General features: G+C 39.2%; 1 protein-coding gene across 5 annotated transcripts in view; it reads left to right on the forward strand.

Annotated features, from left to right (window-relative positions):
• ADGRL1 (adhesion G protein-coupled receptor L1) overlaps nucleotides 1-15931 on the forward strand; it is a 283392-nt gene that overhangs the window by 156397 nt on the left and 111064 nt on the right. The gene's annotated exons all lie outside the window — the stretch shown is intronic.

The raw sequence follows: 15931 nt of genomic DNA on the forward strand, positions 1-15931 counted from the left end.
CGGTATGTACGCCAGTGCATACAGATGCACACACTTAAAGGACCACTACAGACACCCAGATCACATCAGCTCAATGAAGTGGTCTGGGTGTCAGGTCCCTCTGGTTTTAACCCTGCAGCTGAAAACATAGCAGTTTCAGAGAAACTGCTATGTTTCACTGAGGGTTAATCCAGCCTCTAGTGGCTGTCTCACTGACAGCCGCTAGAGGCGCTTCCGCGATTCCAAGACACTGAACGTCCATAGAAAAGCATTGAGTAATGCTTTCCTATGGGCGGTTTGAATGCGTGCGCGGCTCTTGCCGCGCATGCGCATTCGGAGCCGAGAGGCGGAGGGTTCCCCTGCGCCAAGGGAGTCCGGCGCTGGAGAAAGGTAAGTGCTGAAGACACACACACACTCTCACGAACAGACGCATACACACTAGCTAACAGACACACACATTTACTGACAGAGACACACTCAGCGACAGACATACATACACACACTTACAAAACATACACTCTCACTGACAAACACACACTCACTAACAGACATCAAACAGACTCACTAACACACACACAAACACACTCAGTAACAGACACACACAGTAACACAATCACTGACACTCACTAGCAGACACACACTCACTCACTGACACTAGCAGACACACACACTCTAACACACACAGTAACAGACACACACATTAACACACTCACTGACACTCACTAGCAGACACAAACACTAACACTAACACACACACACTAACACTCACACTCACACTAACACACACTAACACTCACACTTACACACACTAACACTTACACACACTAACGTTTTTTTGTATTTAATCCCCCCAGCCTCCTTACCTTTTGGAGTGCTGAGGGGATTCCCTGGGGTCCAGTGGTGCTGCTGGGCTCCTGGGGGTCCGGTCACCCGGCGGGCAGTCAGGCTGGCGGGCGCGCGAGGGAGCACTCTCCCCTGAGTGCTTCCTCTTCAGCTCCCTCGCGCGCCGCGTACTGATACCGGCGCCGGAAGATGACGTCATCTTCCGGCGCCGGCATCCCTACGCGGTGCGCGAGGGAGCTGAAGAGGAAGCACTCAGGGGAGAGTGCTCCCTCGCGCGCCCGCAGGACCGGCCAGCCGGGTGGCAGCAGGGCCAGCCTCGGGGGAGCCCGGAGGTGGCCGGCTCTAGGGCCCCCCAGGAGAAGAGGCTGGCCCAGTGGCTACATACCGGGTCGCAGGGGCGGCCGGGCCCCCTGGTGGGCCGGGCCCGGTCGCAGCCGCGACCCCTGCGACCCTGGTATGTAGCCACTGTCTATGTGACTGTGTATTGTTAGAACGTGACCCTAGCTCTGTACAACTTAAAACATAAAAGCCATAAAGGCTTCTGAAAAATTATAGATTTAACAGGAACCATAAATAGTAACCATTATCTTGGCCACTAAACGATATCATTAAGTGTGAATAACGTATTTTACTACAGAGAAAATCCAAAAGAGAACACTTTCAGGGTTAATCACTAAACATCAAATTACATCAAATTAAAGACAAAATGGCAAAATGTTGGCTAAAATAACCAACCTGTGAGACTTGCAGAAACATTTCTCTGAATCAGCTATTTATATTTTAACATTTTCTAGTTCTGACATTTCCATAAGGTTTTTTTAAATCTAGCAAAAAAAAATAAAAAAAAATTGTATTTACATTTATGTAGAGTGAAGGCTTTATTTGAGATCATAAATATTCTAGTTCTCATCTATACCTTAAGGAGAACAGGTTATTGCACTCTGATATTTGGTACTGGTGATTTTAAATGAGATGCCAGTGGTTGTTGATATTACATGTCCCCAGAAAAATGGCCTTCTTGAAATATTAAACTGTGTGCATCATGTACTCCTATCTCTATAATACTATCCTCTACCGATCCACTTGGCCTGGTCTAACCTCCATGTACTTGGTCTATATTTGTGCTGACCGGAATATTGATGTTCTCTTTTCACCTATTAACATGTATTCTTTGTTTGGTTACATTACTTGTGCAATTTGTCGACTCCTCAAAAACACTTCAAGCATTACTTTTGCATAGACCTGGCGGCAGTCTGAAGATGATCTGGTCTGTGGCGTAGAAACTTTCTCCTGTCCAGCGTACAGACTTTCTCTGGAGCCTCATTCCACTCCGTTCACTAGAAAGGGGCAGGAAGGATTTAAATCAACTATCTGGCTTTTAAAAAACATTGTTGTGCACTAAGAAAATCTTTCCTGGAGTTGTAGCCCACTGACAATACAGCTGTAAGTGCTGGAAATCATAAATCTTTCGTGTTACTGTTCACATTTGGAAGTAATAAGTACTGGGCAAATTAAGTTTGAAGAAGACTACCTTTAAACCTCATTGTAACCACAATATCTTCAATCTTTTTTATACCAATCATTACCCAGATGGTTGTATGTTCATGTGATTGCTGACATTAGTGAAGAAGCCAAATTAATGATTGCTTTACTATTTAGTATTTTAGTGTCTGGGTCACAGGTCATTTGAAACTCCCATGGGTGTCATCTAGTTCCAGACTCCCAGTGGTACAAATTTGTTCTTGACCAGTAGCTGTGGCTTTCTCAGGTGGTGGCCTGTTGCTGATGCTTATCTTAGTTCTCAGCAAATCTTTCTTCTTGTGTACACAAAGGCCATAGGACACAGACCTTGGTAAGCAAGTCAGGTTCAGAGTCCACATGGTGTCTTCTTCTACCATATCGTTTTGGCAGCTCAACAGTCAACATTTCATCTTCGTGTTTGTGGCTGCGGCATAAACCCAAGGTCCCTTTGTCATAAATATTATGCATAATAAAGAAAATAATAACAACGTGCTGTTGAACAAATAAGCAAACAATGCCGCAACATCTGGCCAGATCTGTTTCTCTCATATCATTGTCTTCTTCTCTCTTTTCTCTTCTGTTTCTGTAAAATTCGAAACAAATATAATTTCCCCTGAAATTAACAGTCAAAAGATAAGAGAATGCTAGCCAGCTGTTTGCCAGATCCTTCGTAAACAACCCTTCTCAATTCGTAGTACTGCATGAACAAAAAGAAGCCTTGTTTTGTTTTCTTCAGCAGAATGGCTCGCTAATTGTCACTGGTAGGACAGGAGGACTTGCTTCATACGTGATGACCCATTTAACCACAAACCAAACACATTAAATTCATGGAACGGCTAGTCGTATGGTGCACAGTCTGCATAATTATAGATGGAGAGAGAGAGGCGGAAAGCCCTAAATATATATAGCTTAGAGCGGAGAAGGGGTAGGGGGTGACATGATAGAAAATGACAAATATCTTAAGGGATTGAACAAAGTACAAGAGGGTGACATTTTCTGTAAAAAGAGGACATGGGTCTCCATGTTCTTGGAAGTGAAGTGAGATAAAACAGCCGATATGATTAATTATTATCAACCTCTCTGCTACTGCCAGCACAAATCTGTCCTAACACATGACCGAAAAAAAGTTACCGCATTAAAAAAATAAACCTTCCATAGCAACACATGCAATCTTCGCAAGTCTGTTTGCCTGTGACATGCACTAATTAAAAGAAAAATGTTCTGATGACTGCATATAATATAAAGGATGTCTTGAGCGCTTTATACTGGGGAAGGCAATATTACAGGTGGAAAAAAACAACTTTATTAACCTTTCGTGAGCCATGCAACCGACTGCGGCAAACCGCCACTCTAGTGTGTAGCACTGACAGGGCTGCTTTTAAATAAATTAGTAAATAATTGTATTAGAGATTCGCACAAACCCTCATGATAAGATGACCTGAACATTGATTCAGTGATTTGGTTTTTAGACTGGCTAGGATTCCACCTATAGAATATACAAGTTTACAATCACAAGCCTAAACTAAGCACATATTTTACTCCATATATTTGCACATTTTAAAATTATGACAGGTCCACTTAAGGCTATTAAATGTAAATCCAACATAACAGGATATCTCTCAACATTAGGAGGTATGGGACAATGTGGAGCATCGTCAGTGACAAAAATTGCATCAAAGGTGACACCCATGGGTGGACCACCCAGAAATCAAGCAGGTCAGCCCACTGAAGGGTATAGGACCAACAGCCTTCCTGCCGGTCCTATAACCTTCAGCTCGCTGACACTCTCTCGGGAAAATGTGTTTAATGATGTGCTTGCATTGGGATGCCTGGGCACACCTAATAGGAAACACTAGAATACAAACGGGGGTAATGGGACTGGACCCTAAAATAGGGACTGTCCTGCCAAAATCAGCACATTTCGGAAGCTTGTGACTAAAAATTAAACTGATAAAAGTAATCTAATAATCAGAGCCAATGAAAGCTCTGGGAGCAGGTTAGCCCAGTGAGTTAGCCCACTTCTCTCAGTCTCTCAATGCCATCCAAGGTTGGATATCCTTGTACAAAGCAAAGTGGCAGGCAAGGGGTGGGTCTTTGGGTACCAAGGAAAACCGTGCTTTTATCAAACCATCCAAAATAGTTTGACATAAAATTAGGGAACTTCCCTTTAAAAATTCATATTGAAATAACAACTACAACCAGCTGTAGTGTTTATTATTAGAGTGCCTCTTGGATCATGAAATGCCACTACACATTTTACAAAGATAATTTTCTTTACCTTATTTTATTGAGAAGAACATTTTTTTATTCAAGGACCTTATTGAAATTATGAAGAACCAGCAAATATTTTTTTTTCTGTATAAAGCTCAAATAAACACTTGTGAAATAACACTTTTTGGACCAGTGCCCAATCAATACGAAAACAAATATTTAGCCCCAAAAAATTGGAATCCATTAAAAATCCATTTCAATCTATCATGTACTTCCAAATAAAATACTAGCCCTAGAATAATTAGCTTTATTAAATGCTTGTGCCAACCAATCTCAAGTGCAACAGATAAATGTTATTGATGACAGCATTAAGTGCTTCTGAAAAAAGAGAGAAAGTATATTTGAATGGTTGAAAAGAAAACTGTAAGGACTTATATCTTGCGTTTTGCAAAATACCTCAAGTATTAAGCCAGGCCACTGCCAGGGCTTGGAAATTTGAAACTCAACAAAGTTCCAAACACCAAATGGAACATAGTATTCACTGCTAGGATAATCCATGATGTACAGTGTACTGGTATGGGCAGGACAGGGTGAGTGGTTGAAGTGGAAACCCTAGCTTCTGTATCGTCATGATATACACCAAGACGTATTTTTCATATTTTTCAGATCTTATTATTTATGAATGTCACGTAATAAAGGACATGTTGTGTTGGATAACACATAATGCCACAAAATACCGTACATTCGCGTCTGACCTGACTACCTTAATGTTCCTTCACTCACTGTGAGACTCACAAAGCTGTGGCAGATGAAAATCACGAATTCTCCTCCAAAATGGCAAAACTCCAAGTACATTTTTGCTTTCAGTCTGTTTGTATTTGTTGAAAAGAGATTGTTTGCTTTAGACGTGTCTATATGTCTGAAAATAAAATGCAGGCTCTGCTATGTAGGCGAAACATTTTCCTTCAGTGAAATTCACGTGACCTCATGGTGAGACACAAGAGAGACGGCAACCCCAGTTTAACGCAACGTCCATTGTCGCAGCCATTAATCCATACAGAATATAGCTAAAGAAATGTAAAAGCATGGCTACCGTGACTATAAGCACCTTGCAGAGTACGAATCAAATCTCAAATGATAAGTAGCTTATTTCTGATCAGTCTTTCATTTTCTTAAAGCAGTAATGTTGCTTTTTTATGCTGATCCTGGTTTATAGAGCAGAGTGTTTCGAATACTGCATTATAAAGCAATCTATTTGACTCTAATCCATGCTCTTTAAGTGCATTATCCTAAAAGTGACAGTGTTCTTGAAAGTAATCTTGACTGACTGAAAGCAAAGGACAGCGTTGAAACCCATCATCGATCACAGCTACAGAGGGGCAGTTTCTTACCTTTTCCCTCCTTAGAGAACCTGCAATATACATTCCGTTTCTGACATTACTAATCCAAGAATGCTATTATTAATCTAGTTATGACATCTCTACTCAGTGCACATTATAAATCTATTTCTGGTATCACCATTCTCTGAATCATAGTCTAGAGGTGACATCATGCTAATCGCTATTCATAAATTTTGTTTAAAAAATTACAGGCAAATTATGCACTGATAAACACTATACATCCTTTTTAACAGAACACATCCAGCACTTGAATAGGTATATGTAGCTTGTCTCTAAAAAAAAAAAAAAGGTCCACTAAACATATTATCCCTCACTATTTTATTGATTCATAGGTAGACAGACATACAGAGAAGACATACAGACAGACATAGATAGATAGATAGATAGATAGATAGATGCAACCTTTGGCACTCCAGGTGTTTTTTACTACATCTCCCACGATGCTTTGCCACTATTATGAGTGTAAAGCATTAAGGGACATGTAGTCCACATTTACAGGAATTTTGGACAAAATGCTGCAAACTAATTTTTGGAAAGTCTAGCCACATACTAGATCCCATTCATCATTTCATTATGCAATTTGGACACTATGACATGTACTGACAAAATATCAACTCGCATTTAGAACAACTCACACCTTAGTCTGGCATATATACCATATGCATGAAAACTCCCATGTATGATAGAATATTAATAAATAGAGAGAGAGGTAGACAGACAGGTAGTTATGGATATATTTTACACTATATATATATATATATACACACACACACACACACACACATATATATATATATACCATAGTAATGATGATGTTTTATCATATATAGATATATATATATACACACACACCATATATACCATATATACACAAAGCAAGCATTGACGATCCCTTTAACTGTCCCAGTGTGTCTCTGTTAAACAGGGCCCTTTAATACACAATGCTTCTATTAACATTTAGCAGTGGGAAATGATATTCCATGTAATATGTACAGAATGATTGTATTTTTTTGGATGAGGGACAAGACATGTGGAGAGCAACATGGCTACTTCCCTATATTCTGATTAGCTGATAAACTATAAAATGAGATAATTAATGCAGCTACCTGAAATCTGCTATTTTGGGGAAATATGCAGAAATAAAACAAAGCCGGTTATTTTAGGATGTCTTGCAGGCAAACTAAAAACTCCTACTACAATATTTATCTGACCTTCCAAAGAACAGTAAGCAGAAACCTTCAGAAAATCCCTCATTAAGTCTTGCTGACTCTGAGTACTATACAAACCATGGCCGGTAAAGCATACTGACCTTCATATGCACGTGATGATCATCTTCACCAAACACATTGTGTGTCTTTCCGTCATGGTTAAAAGGACACTCTAAGTACCATAACCACTACAACACACTGTAGTGGTTATGGTGCCAGGATCCTCCAGGCACCATTTGACAGTAATTTATTAAACCGTATCTGTGCTGTGTTGGCCACCTGCGTTCCTTATGGTCTGAGTTACTATGACTGAGAGTTTCAATGAAGACAGTCTAAATTTGGTATGATAATGCAGAAATATGATTTTTTTGCTTTTCCATACCATCCCAGAATGGAAGAACCGCGAGCACCCAACACAGCAAGGTAAGTATCAAACCATTTATAAACAGACTGTCAGATTTCTTTTGTTGCACGAGGGGACTCCGGGAACTAGAACCACTACAAAGTGCTGTGCTGTTATTCTAGGTAATATTATTGGGAATAAAAACCTAGCCATAGAAAATGGAAGGCGGTAGTATGTAATATGTCTTTTTTTTGGTGTGGTACATTTTCAGATAGGTTAAATAAAATTTGTATTATTTTGTCTTAATGTGTCTTAATGTATGTGTGTATCTATCTATCTATCTATATATTTTATATATATATACATACAATGTTATATATTATAAAATATATAACAATGTACATTATAAAAGCAAAATTATAAAATATATATACAGTACTGTTTAAAATTCTACAGACCACAAATGTAGCAAGCAGATGTCCATTCTGACAGGCATCACTATCGTAGACAACAGGGCAAAAATAATCGTCTTGTTTGACTGCAGCCTCATTAAATAGCTTCATTGAATCGTTCTGTATGATTCCTAAAATAACCTCTCAATAACTACACATAACTATTCCCAGATGATGGTAAACAATCTGCACTGGTCACATTCCCTTCAAGTGGAAAAATACAGCATTGATTTCAAAGATCAAAAAAGCCTACAAGAGACGGTGTATATCCAATAGCCCTCAGGGGGAAACTCTTATTTGGCATTCCCCTTTTATTTCCAAACATCTATCATTTTTTGGTGCCGTAGAGAAGTATTGGGGTTAAACATGTTTTCTTCATATCCTAAGTGGGAGCACAAGTGATATATTTGAGCCTTCCAATCCCTGCTCTCTCCATGGGCCGACATGTTCAAATAAGGTTCTTGAACATCGGCAAGACCAACATTTATATACCCCTAGCTGGGCCTCAGGTGGTTCAATCAGTGGATTTTGACTGACAAAATGTGATGCGGGAAGACACTTCAATCCTGTCGGATTGGAAGCCCTTGATACAAATGCTGAGAAATCCGGCTACAGACAATGATTGCCTTATAGAATTGGAAATGTGTAATACATTGCTCCCTCTAAGGTGTAATTGGATTGCACTCCAGCACTGAAAGAGTTACAAAGCTAAAAAACAAAAAAAAAAAACACAACAGCATTCTAAAGGCAATGTAAGGGGCTCGACTGCAGCACTGCAAACTGTTTGTTACTGAAGAAACCCTCAATGACATGGTTCAGTTCAGGGGTGAAACATGGCTGCTTTAGGGGTTTATTAAACTGAATTTTTTTCACACCCACAGCTTTTCCCTGCTATTTAATCATTTTATAAATGTAGATTTTAAAATGTTGACCACAAAAAAAAGTGAAAAAGCAGTATATTTCTGTATACATTGGATCATAGCATATTAGTGATATGTACCCCAATTTGTAAATGTATTCACTTAGACTTAGAGCATACACCTTTATACCTCATAACCCTATACACTAGAGATATTTTGGACTGTAACTCCCATCTGTAACAGCCAGGTGAAGTATCGTGAGTGTAGACCTGCCTAACCCTTAGTATTACCTAATTCTAATTATCCCCCTAATCGAGAGGCAACATTCAATGCTAGGCACAGGTGGAGGCCTTTTCAGTCTGTAGGCTTGGAAACACAGTTAAATTTAGTCTAAAGTAGCCAAATTGTAAACATAACCAAGTCTTGCTATTCCTGATGCTATTTTACGGTTATCTTTACTATTCTCTACTAATAATTATACTCAGATTACTAAATAAACTGTAGTTAGACTAAGAAATTTTTTTTTTCAAAATCTGCTATGTTGGCCTAATATTTGCTATTAATTTTTTAATTTATTACAATTTATTACAATTTTCTACTTAGTGTATGAGCCGTTTAGTGTCTGTGAGTCTCTAAAGACTTTAAAATGTGGGATATTTTTCCAGCACACTCACATGCCTGATTGCCCATGGATTGGAGCTTTATACGGAGCTCTGTGCATGCATAGTGCATTTTAAGCATTTTGTGATTGGCTGCCAACATTAATTCCATGTTGACTCACCCGCTTTCAGAAACTGACCCGCACACACTGTCACACTTTCTCCATCAGTTCTGAACTGTTGGTGTGCCTCAATGGGTTAGGCACTAGCAAAGAACTCTCTCTTTTCCCTCAGTCAACAATGTACATTATAAATGCTAAACTTGGGCATTTGTTTTCAGACAAACATATTTTTGTCAAAATGTTGGCTATTTGTCCAGTCATCCAAAAGATGAATGAACGTATACAAATTACAATGAATGAAACAAAGAACAAATTGTTGGACAAAATCTGTTCTTTCGTTCGTTTATGTTAGAAGGTGGGAGCGAACCGTATTGTGGCTTCCTCCTTGTAATATTTTAAATTAGAAGTAGTGGGGACCCCCATATTAGCAAGGGAGGTTAAATCCTCCTTCCTGCCCCTACCCGCTGTTCTGCGAGAAGGGGTATGTCTACTTAACACTGAGTGGCTGCTGGTTGTCATAAGAATAGACTAGTGACTGGTCAGCTAATGCTGCCCAGTCGCTAATCCAATAAAGAGGGATCTGGCACAGGTCCCCCATACCACCATTGCTGTATTGCTGTTTTTTTTTATAAGAGCACTGGTTGGTCACTGTTTAGTATACAAACCATTACTCACGGCACAGTAGGTAAAGAAATCAGGGTAGAGAATATAGACAATGTTTTTATTTCCTTACTTTCATTTGCACTGTTTGCCCCGACACTGCCTTGTCTGAACTGGATTATGATGTCACTTTCTAAATCTTTAATATAAATCAACCAAAAATAGAGCATCTCGTGAAAGAAAAAAAAAAAGGTTAACGCAAGTTACACGTAATTTTCAATGTTTAATTCAATTATATAAATTCCAGAGAAGATATTTTTTTTTCCTTTAAATAACAGATTAATTCAACCTACGGGGAAGATATCCACCTGTCTGGGCTAATAATATGAGTAGGCAAGCCACTGATGAATAATACATTGGCTTAAAGATAGATAAATCCGCACCCAAGCCTAGTAGAGTGAGGGGGGAGGGCAGAGAGAAAAACAAAGGTGCAGTTGCATATTGGAAGCAACATAGGAAGATATCTTCAAGAAAATCAGCAGAATGTTTGTAAATGTCATACTGCATCCAATCCACACATCTGTACGGTGTTGTCTACCTATTAACAATACACTGGGTAAAACCATCTCATGGCATTCGGACTCTATATGACATAGGAGTTTTGCTTTTTTTGCAGCAAGTAGTGCACCCTTTAAAAGAGGTCACTATTCATTTTTATTTATTTATTACTGGTGTTTATAAAGTGGCAACATATTTCCTCAGTGCTGTACTATCCCTATATTTTTGTGTCTTTAACATACTCATGTTTACCTGTATTTTGGCATCATTCTATAATGAATTGTATATTTACATGAACTCATCCCACCTCAAACTGGGCAGATGTACAAACAAATAGGTTAATGTAAGGACGTATAATCTACGCTACATTACCAGACCTCCCAACAGTCCGAATTTGGGGTCTTGTCCCACCGTCCGGATTCTGTTTCCTGGTGTCCAGTATCCGGCGATCCCTGGGAACTGTACTTGGGCTGCACAGCCCGAATGCATCACTAGGCAAACTCGCACTGTAACTTCATCAGCACTCTCTGCATGGACCTGCATGTCAGTGGCCAGCCACACAGGCTCCATGACGTGATGATGGCATGACCCATTTAGTGTGAAGGCTATTTATTACAGGTGTCACCAGTGATGCTAGTCACGCCTCAGGGCCCGCCTGCCCTGTCTTGACCTCATAACTCCCAGTGTTGGGAGGTGTGTACTAGTACCCGTGATACCAGTAATTGTTCTGGTATTATATAGAGCAGCAGAATTTCTACATCCAGGTCAGTAGCAGCAAGTATTTTCACAGGGTCCTTGACCCCTTAAGGACACATGGCATGTCTGACATGTCATGATTCCCTTTTATTCCAGAAGTTTGGTCCTTAAGGGGTTAAACCTTAAGCAGGATTAGATTATGAGTCCAGGAGAGTGCAGTTAATTTATTATAATCAAAAGTGACAAGTAATATGTATGTCCCAAGCAGTGGTTACAAAACCATTACTCATGACCCAGCAAAGGTATAGGCTCATCTCTCACTGAGCTGTAGAGGAGGTGTGGATTGATGCTCAGCAACCCCGGGTAAGGTATTAAAATGGGGCACCAGGGCACTCTTGGTACCATAACTACTACCACTTGGGAAGTTCCTTTAATGTTTAAAACCTGCTAAGCTTTAGATAAGGGTGAAATAGACAAGAAGAGGTACCAGAGACCGCAGCATTTTGTGCAGAATCTGCTATTAACCCCTTAAGGACCAAACTTCTGGAATAAAAGGGAATCATGACATGTCACACATGTCATGTGTCCTTAAGGGGTTGAAGAGCCAGGATGTAGACTGTATAAAATACTGGTAAAATAAAAAGTGCGATTGCATAAAAAGTAGATTTGCTTAAAGTTTTTATCAATGTATTTAACGAGACACATCTAGCTAAATTTAAAAGAGTTTATCAGTTCTGGGCTATATTAACTTCCCCATAACCATGGTAAATGCTATCTGTTTGACGCCGGGGTCCTAAAAACATGTTCGTATTAAACAACTCTTTTTATTTGAATGTATATAGATAACCATGCACGACTAATTGACCACTGTGCTTTTATCTGAGTTTATAATGAGCATGTGAAAAGTGACACATAAAAAATAGATGAAATGGAAGTTTTTTGCTCAGTCCTAGTTGAAAAGATAATGATATACAGTTGATCCAGAGATAATATAGGCACAGCTTGATATATTCTCTAATGTAAAGGGGGATAGGGCACAGGTGAGAGATGCAATCGATCGGAGATCAATGCGCTTGTCTTTGTCAATGTTTCTTAGTGTTTGCTAGAGGGTAGCAGCGAGTCCTCTATAAATAGGTGAGTCCTTAAGGAGAATTTGATGCTCCAAACATTGGTAAAGGGTCTAACAAATAGAATTATAAAAAAGGGAGTAGAATATCTTTCTTCGTAGCCATAAATGGCTGCCTGCAGGTCAAATTGGAGAACAAGATGACGAGTGATTGCTCTAAATACGTATATTTTTACAAACAATAAAATGAAATATATCTCTAACATTTGTGTCTTTTTTTTTGGTGATATTGTGCATTTTAAGCGTGAAAGGTTAGGGTTGAGCATCGATTACTTGAAGTAGAGATTTTCAAGCATTTAGCAGCAGGGGAGAGTAAGAAAAGTCATAGGTCATCAGTACAAAGAGGAAGCATGTTGTAATCCAATTTTGGAAATTTCTCGTAATCTTCTAGTCTTGGATTTGGGAAGATATTTTCTAGCTCAGGTCAAATCAATTACCATACATATAACATTTGATGGACCGGTGAATGGCTCCCCTAATGCTTTCTCTTTATCCTCGGGCGTTAATCGTTTTCTAACCATGAACATGCCCATGAAAGGCCCAAGATGTCAGGTCACGGGATAGCAACAAATGCTAAGACTAAGATGGAAATTTGTCTTTTACTCTAAAAGATGTGAGAAGGGTGTTAGAAATGAAAGACCGTGTAGAGTCAGAGGTGACATTTTGTAGAATGCTACAGCTGTCAAGAAGATGTTGTTTTTTGGGCGCTTTAAAATTCATGAAAAATAGATGATTAAGGGAAGGGTGAAAGATTACAATTGGTGTTTTAAATAAAGCACAGCGATAGCAGGTACTTGACCCCCTTAAATTCAGTGGGGCAAAAAGAGTAGCCCTATTGTATTGTTAGAGATAACCAAACTCTTTGTTAAATCCTTTTGGTTTTGTTGTTCACCATCTCTGGATTAAACATTCTTATGGAAGCCAGCAATGTTAGTCTTTTTTTCTCTAAACCCCATAATGTAGCTGTCGAGTCAGATAGCTAATACTCAAGGAGTTCGGCCACCACTCAACTCAAACTGTCAACATACGAACATGTTAATGAAGAGCATACCATGGTAAACCTGAGGAACTCCTAATACCAACTCGCCTCCTTGTTAGGTTGAACGCAGCAAATATTTATCATCCAAACAGCAGCAGCTTGTTCCTCACAGGGTTCCATTGACATATGAATAAACTGCCGAGTCCAGGAGTTATTTTTATGTGACGTGTTAACTCTTTAATGTGTAAACCCTTCTGAGTTTTAGTTAATGAGTTAATCCAACCCTTTTTCATTATACGTTTAGTTTTTTTTTTTTATTTAGAATGCCCTATTGGGTGCTAGTCACTTACCACTCTCCTTATTTTTCCTGAGAAACCTGTAAACTAATCATTAACTTACCTGGAATCGAGCGCCAGGCGAAGCTCCCCATCAATCGCTCATTGTTCCCTCTTCCTCTTCGAGGTTTCATCAAATGCTTCTAATAGAGAATGGTAGGGAGTGTAAAAAAATAAATAATTCAGAATGTAGGGAGACGAGGAGGGTTGTGAAGGAGCACTCATGCAAAGGCAGGGAGGCAGGGGACATACATGCTTCTCCTTACAAACGCGCACGCAGTGACTTTTGCACAGAATTAACATTAGGCAACAGGAAACAGAGTTCTAGGCTGCCTAATTCATGTGTCCCGGGGGAATTTTAGACAAAAGTGCAACTAGACTAGACAAAAACAGAGACGCTGCACATACAGATTTCTTGCTCCACGACCACTTCTACAAGCAGAACCCTCTGAGGGTAAAAGGTCCAAGGAAAGATATCAGAGATGCCAGTATTTTTAAAAATATTATCTCATAAAGAGTAGAGATATGTAGACTATTTGAAAAACAATACTTGGCTAAAAGCTTTACGGAATCTTAAAATAAGTGGAATAAGAATTTGTATCCTGGAAAGAAATCAGTTAAAGAGTAATTAGATATTATGTGGAACAGAAGAATACCCCCCGGGCCGAGCAGTATGGAAAGCAGTTAACAAAATAAAATAAAATAAAAATAGTATGACCACCAGCACTGAAAACATTCTGTGCAGAGAGATCCTCTGGGATAGATAGCGGGGAGGTGGAAAGAGAATTCACACAGACAAAAAAAATTCTTCATACAACACAATTTATTAAATGTAGCTGTGCATTGTTCGATGTTTCTCTATCAGAATTCACCACATCATTCCCAAACCCACAAATACACTCGAAAACAGAATCAATTCAAAGGCAATTATTCAGACTCTCCACCGAGTATAATACGATAGAGTGTCCATCACATGTTCCACCAACACAGAAAGCAGCAATACATTGAGGTATACAAAAAAGGCCTGGGGCTTAAGATGTGATTAGGAGAAATGGAAAGAGGAGGGGGAGTGATCAGAAAATTCGACAGGGAAGATATAATATCTTCTTGTTATAAGGAATAAAAATGTAAAAAAAAAACAGTGTTGTAATAATATCTAAGATGATTTGTATGTCTTCTGGGATCTATAAAGTGAGGCTGCAACAAGGCTGTAAAATATTCATTAATTAATATTCTAGCAGAGTTTTTGGCATTAAAATGAAGTGATGAAAAAAACAAGTCAGGGAAATCATGGAGGGTATTCCGAATGGATTTCCCACAATCCTACTGGTTTCCCTGCTTCTGCCTTTCACTTACGGGAACAGACCCCCAATATCTCCTCTGGGTTGGTTTAATGCAGATTTTCTGTTTGTATCGGGAAATGCTAAGTGCTACTGACCCGAAAGGCTCTTCAAAATATTAACCCTTTAGCATCTTATCAGGAGGAGTCTGTGCTGTACCTTGCCTGTTGTGTTCACCAATTTATAAGAATCAAACGGTTTCTACTGAAATAACTAACATGCATTCCAACAGAGATGTGCACAAGAGTAAGAAAATAACGAATTCTTGTGCAATCCTCTGACCACCATACAAGTAAATTATTTAACCATTTTTATATTTTAGGGTGATAATGTCCCTTAGAAACTATCGCTAAAGCTTAATATGGTCTTTTCATAAAAATATGAATTTAATTATTAGGAATTATTGATGTCAGCAGTGTCCCTGCTGACTCCTAATGTTTTCGTCCTAGTGCAGTCTAATCATTAAGGCTCCAGCTGTCGCGATTATTATTATTTTAAAACCTGATTTACGGCTGAGCATTGTACGAATCATAATCAACAAACAGGTGGAGAGCAAAAGGTCAACAGAACTTTAGAATGTGACGGCAGATCAGAATCATTCGGGCCAGCTACTCTGCCCAAGTCTCAAAATACTTTCATTAGTCCCTGGACTAATCTTATGTCTAGGATAGCCTTATGCCTATCTTACGCATGCTTAAACTCCTTCACTGTGTTAACCTCTACCACTTCAGTTGGAAGGCTATCCCGTTCCATTACTAC

Source organism: Pelobates fuscus, chromosome 3 (genome assembly GCF_036172605.1).
Source record: "Pelobates fuscus isolate aPelFus1 chromosome 3, aPelFus1.pri, whole genome shotgun sequence".
Classification (NCBI taxonomy): Eukaryota; Metazoa; Chordata; class Amphibia; order Anura; family Pelobatidae; genus Pelobates; species Pelobates fuscus.